Genomic DNA, 6,467 nt, shown 5'->3' on the forward strand with positions numbered 1-6,467 from the left:
ATAAATAATATATAAGTGACATCTACATAAAGTATTTCAAGCACATATTTTAAATATTCTGTGCACAGTAGGAAGGCACTAAATTATTTTAAGTACAAAAGTATTTAGAAAGATAACTGGAGCTATTGTGAAAAGTTTGGCTAAATTCTACTTTCAGTTTATCCTATGAGATAAAATTTTTTTCAAGCTGGTTTCCATAGAGGCTTTACAAGTATTTCAGCACAAGTTTGGTTCACCTGTTCTTTTGAAATACATAGTCAATTCTTGATTATTCTTGACTAGATTATAAATTAACTGTGATTAGGAACTAGGCTCATTCCATAGACAATTGGATTCTACCTTCTCATTATGTAGACTTTTTGCTTGTATTAACTTCCAAATCAATATCTCCAAGTCTATAACTCTCCTAAAATCTGAATCCATACATACAACTTTAGCCAAATATTTCCACCTGGAGCACTCAATTGATCTCCAAAACCCAAGATTTTCCAAACTGAAGTTATTATCCTCTTTAAAAACTTGTACATTCCTATAAGTTTCTTATTCTTGAAAAATAAATATTACTGCTATCCACCGTGGCTAGAAACAAGAATTAGTTTGAGATCTGTCCCTTTTGTTCCCTACAGATGACCAAGCACCAGCTCTCCACAAATTTTTATCAACTATTTCTATTGTTTTAGGCACAGGGGATATTTTTTTTAATTCATTAATTTGTAAGGACCATAATATACCTTTAGCACGTACATAATGCAACCATTTTCTGTAAATATTTCACCTATTAGGAGGGAAATGATTTTAGTCTTTTCCATACAATCAAATATGTCATTATAATACATGTGACCTGCACTCAAGTAAATATTTGAGAGCATCTGCTCTATCTGTGCACACAACAGGAGGTAAAACTCAAATGAAAAAGTGAATTCATAGCATGCTGTGTCATCATATTATTATAATAATTTTAGTGACTCATTGTACTCATTAATTTTTTAAAAATATTATTAGGGGCGCCTGGGTGGCGCAGTCGGTTAAGCGTCCGACTTCAGTCAGGTCACGATCTCGCGGTCCGGGAGTTCGAGCTCCGCGTCAGGCTCTGGGCTGATGGCTTGGAGCCTGGAGCCTGGAGCCTGTTTCCGATTCTGTGTCTCCCTCTCTCTCTGCCCCTCCCCCGTTCATGCTCTGTCTCTCTCTGTCCCAAAAATAAATAAACGTTGAAAAAAAAATTATTAAATAAAATTGCGCATAACAAAGTTATACGTAAATGATCATCATTATTGGCTTTATATTATGGGTGTTCTCTTTTAGGTATCATTGACAAAGAAGTTTCTTTGCTTTAAAATATAAAAAAAATTCTGAATTACTTAAATGACTTTTTAAGAAATGCATCAAAGTAATTATGGCATTCTAAATGTTATTGAGGAAATCCTGTCCTGTGCTAGGACATGAAACTTGAAGGACATTATGTTAAGCGAAATAAGCCAGTCACGGGCACCTGGATGGCTCAATCAGTTAAGCATCTGACTCTTGATTTTGGCTCAAGTCATGATCTCGCGGTTTGTGAGAAGGAGCCCTGCACAGGGCTCTGTCCCGATAGTGTGGAACCTGCTTGGAATCCTCTCTCTCTCCCTCTCTCTCTGCCCCTTCCCTAGTCTTGCCAGCACAAGCTTTCCCTTTCTCTCAAAATGAGTAAATAAACATTAAAAAGAAATAAGCCAGTCACAAAAAGGACAAATACTGCACTACTCCACTTACACAAGGTATCTAAAGTAGTCAAATTCTTAGAAACAACGGGGTGCCTGGGTGGCTCAGTCAGTTGAATGTCTTACTTGGGCTCCGGACATGATCTTGCTGTTTGTGAGTTGGAGCCTCGTGTCGTCGGGCTCTGTGCTGACAGCTCAGAGCCTGGAGCCTGCTTCACATTATGTTTCCCTCTCCCTCTGCCCCTCCCCCACTCATGCTCTGTCTCTGTGTCTCTCTCTCTCTCAAAAATAAATAAACATCAAAAAAAATTTTTGGAAACAGAAAGTAGAATGGTGGTTTCCAGAGGTGAGGGAGAGGGAGAAAGAGTTGTTCAATGGTTTTAGAGCTTGTTTTGCAAGATGAAAGTGTTTTAGAGATCACTTGCACTCTACACTTAAAAGTGGTCAGGATGATAAATTTTATATGTTGTATTTTTTACTACAACAAAATAAGAAGCAGTTAGAAAATAAAACATAAAAGAAAAGGGCTCCAGGAAGGGCGACTCACCCCTCAGCGCACACCCAGGTCAAAGGCCCCAGCCCAGGGTCCCAGCGGAGCACAAGGCAAGATGTGAAGGCGGGGCTTGGAAAACCAGTCCGCTCCAACCAGACAACTGTAAGATATTCTCACAAATGTGGAGAAGCATTTCGGAGAGCAGTGCCAAATCTTTGCTGCTTATGTGCAGAAAACTGCCAGACTATGAGGCAAAGCAGACCTACTGGTGAATGAAATCAATTGTATGCCTCTGCAGAGACCCCACATTTAAAGCGGGGCCTGAAAAACTTCGCTGAGGAGTTTGCCAAACTTGAGCATTATCTACAAGCAGAGGTTGAAAGATTTGAAGCTGAAGTGGTTGAAGCTTTGAAAGCTTACGGACCGATTTTGAGAATGAAAGGAAATGACTTCAAAGCAACATTAACAGCAAGGAATTGAGAAGCTAAACAATTAACTCAGAAAGAACATGTCAGCGAAACCCATCTGCTCCGCATGTTACTTCACAGACAGAAACCGAATTGCAGAGAGAGCTGCAATGGATGCTACCCAAACAGCTCATCATCTGGATGAAACTATTGACAATTTCGAAAAGCAGTAAGTAAGGATCTAAAGACTATATATTCAGATTTGATCACTATTGAAATGTTATTTATTGGCAAGGCATTCAAGGTCTACACTGCTGCTTACCAAAACATACAAAAGATTATTGAGGAAGATTTAGAGCTTTTCCAAAATTGTCCGTACCACCAGATTGTTCCTCAGGTTTAAATCTGGTCAGAGCAAATTCAAAGTGGCCTCTTGAAAGATTACTGTCAGCTAAGTCTGTATCTTGAACAGGACATGTAGCCACCTGTCTACACAGAAAAGGATCAACAAACAGAAGATGATGAAGAGGACAAAGACATTACAGAAGAAGAAAATTAATTTTCTTCTGTAAACTTTGCATTTCAATTTTCATCTTAATCCAGACTTAATCCAGAATTACCAAATTGTAAAACTTTATACTGGCTTCATACATGTTAAACCCCAAAATGAAATCCTACTGGAAACCCCAAAATTAAAATCCTTTAACAAATTAAAGGAAATGTATGCTGACCATAAATGAAGATTTTAAAAAATATAACACACCAGTCATTTCAACACCCAATCTAACAGTATGTGATTTTTGCATAAGTTCCACTTTTTAAAAAGATTATGTACTTCAGAAGTATTTCATATCGACATACTATACCTAGTTGATATTACAATATAAACAAATGACAAAAACCAAGAGATCTAACAATTACACTTGCTTCTTTTGAGCTCATTGCCAAAAAAGGGTGTTTAGTCATTCTAATTAAATACAAATTTTATTCCATAAAGTATTAATCAAAGAAGTAAGGTGTTTTTGCCCTTTAGTTTTTTTTTTTTCACTTTTACTACAACTTGGAGTTTCATTATTTGATACATAACTTACTTTTCAGTAAGACTGTAATTACTTTTGATTAAAGGTAATGAGACACTAGGATATCAGTGTCATAAAACTATACATAAAGCATAAATTTTAGCTTCAGAAAGAAAGCCACATTAAGTCCAATTCTGGTTTTAAAATGAAAATGCTGTTGGGGAGCCTGGGTCGCTCAGCCAATTAAATGTCTGACTCTTGATCTCAGCTCAGGTCATGATCTCATTCATGGTCGTGAGATCGAGCCCTGCATCTGGCTCTGTGCTGGACGTGGAGCCTGATTGGGATTCTCTATCTCCCTTTCTCTCTGCCCCTCCCTGCTCATGTGTACTCTCTCTCTCTGTCTCAAAAAAGGGAAAAAATTAAAAAAGGAAAAAAACGCAAATTCTGTCATACCAAAACGTACACAGTACTACAACTTTTGGAAAGCTGTAGTTTGGTGGGATGTTGCATAAGAAAACATGGAAAACCATAAATCATTAAAAGTCTATAAAATTTTTACCAAACCACTGTCTGATTAATGAAAGAGTATTTTGTCATTATATTCCAGAAAATAATCAGTTTGATCAGAGCCTTTCAATGCGTCCAAAGCTTTTGTTTCTTTGATTGGGGATCATACTCTTGTTATTTCACACTAGTCAGGCATATAAAATTATGATATTTACAATATCACTTGGGAAGACCACAAAAAGAAATAATTTGTACCAGAAAATTAAAGACTTTTTAGGAAAAAAGTGATAAAAATGGCTTTTGAAGAAGTTTTTACACACTATGTATGTGCTTCTTAAAGTTAGTGAAGATAAATAACAAGGTGAGAAAACATATGTTTACAGATTGATTTAAATGTGTCCTAGCCTTCCAAAAAGTACAGAAAAATATCTGTGCCATAGTAAGATGTGAGGTGGTTTAGAATTCATACTTATTAGTTCTTATTCATTTTTAAAATGAGCAAGCTAATGCCAAAATAATGGGCTCTTTCAGTCTGTGGAAAAACCACTTAGTTGCTCTAAAATTATATGTTTAATATAAAGTTACGTTGGATACCAATATCGATTTGAAAATATTAGCTTGATTTATAGTTTCAAATAGTATTACGTGGTGTTTGTTCTTTGGCCATTATGTCACCGAGTTAGAAATTTATATGAGAAGATAGCCTAATTGTGGCTCCTCAAGTCTGAAAACCCTTTTATAAAAGATTACCATCTGCATATTATTGAATAAAATATGTATGAGTCCAGAGACAATATCGCTTATAATGCAATTTTTCCTAAAATTACGTTTTCAGAAATATGTATTAAATTTCTTAATGTTTCTGTATTCTCAACATGATTTTTCTGTTGATTCAAATCAGTCTCAAATGATGCAGATGCTGGATCAAAATCAACTTCGTTGCTGTCACAATGCCCAAGTTCAAAGATTTCCTCTGCCCATTGATATCCCCCTCACTAGATGTTGAAATTCAAAGATTCACTGGATGTACCAACTCTTTTAGCAGGGAAGGGGAAATATAAAATAAAAAAACTAGTGGTCCATAACATCACCCACATTTTTGAAAAAGAATAAGGAGTTTCCTAGTTTTACTAAAACTAAGTGAATATTATGTAATGTGAAGGAGTGACAAATTTATTTCAACAGCACATACACAACAGTATCTAACTCAGATGAGAAGAAATGAGAGGGAAAAAGAGGGAAGAGCAATCCAGAATTATTTTGACAAATAGCTGAATAAAGAATGAATATTTTTGAAGCTGAAATTCCTGAACGTACAATAGCTTTCAGTCCAGTGAGTTTATAAATGTATTACCTTATCTAAACATCTCTGAACCAGACTGCTGTGGACTCAGTCAGACTAATTCAACTCTCTGACAATCAATAATGATTTTGAAGCTCAGGACTATGGCTTGCTCATTATCAACTGAAACCAGACAGTCCCTGAAAATTAAATTCAATGGGATTTGATCAGATTTATGAAAAGCAAAAGGTTATGATTACCCATTTTCTTGTGCTTTAACTCAGCACCTATATCTGATGATTTGCATAATGCTTGAATCTCTGTTTTGATACTTACTTTTTCTTTATTTTCATTTTGTGTAAAATTTGAGGGAAAGGGTGTGCAGTGAGAAAAAGTTATATGAAATTCAAAGCTCTAAATGATATTTGACGTTCCTTCCTTATAAACTCAATGAAACTAACTTACATGGCTGTATCAAAATAATAGCAGGTGTTTCTTTTTATAACAATTTGTATTTGAAATGTAAATTTTATATTCTTTTGAAAATGGTTATTTTTTGACCAGTGTTGATTTGGAGTACCTGGAGTACTACTGGAAGAAAATAAGTATATACAGGTTGACTAAGTTGCAATAAGCAGAAGCCTGATACCTTTCCAGAGACACTTGAAAGAGGCAAGCAAAAAGGAATAGGAGGAAATTTGGCAAGGCTAAACATTATTTCTTTTACATTAAGGAGAAAACCGATAACAATGTTTCAGAAAGAAAAAATATTGAGAATTTCATTTTCATTGTATAATATATGTTCTTGTGAAAGAATCACAATGACACCATTAACTTTAATCATTTACAAAAAAACAGTGAGACCATTTCTCCTAACCTCTGCAAATATATACTATAAAGAGTTAAATTGTGTTTTTAAAGCAATATCCAAGTCAAATGTTTAGTTTTTATATTGTAGGACTTTGGAACACTTGTTGGGCCTATTATTTGATTATTCAAGATAGAACGATAGGACAAAAGTAAGATTTGTGAATTGTAGTTAATGAAATTAATGCACAG

The 6,467-nt window shown here is 35.2% G+C and overlaps 1 pseudogene; it reads left to right on the plus strand.

Annotated features, from left to right (window-relative positions):
- Positions 1-2,305: 2,305 nt before the first annotated feature.
- Positions 2,306-3,247, plus strand: LOC112861607 (CBY1-interacting BAR domain-containing protein 1 pseudogene; annotated as a pseudogene).
- The last annotated feature ends 3,220 nt before the right edge of the window (positions 3,248-6,467 follow it).

This window comes from Puma concolor, chromosome A1, assembly GCF_028749965.1.
Source record: "Puma concolor isolate L17-30 chromosome A1, mPumCon1.1.hap2, whole genome shotgun sequence".
Taxonomy (NCBI): Eukaryota; Metazoa; Chordata; class Mammalia; order Carnivora; family Felidae; genus Puma; species Puma concolor.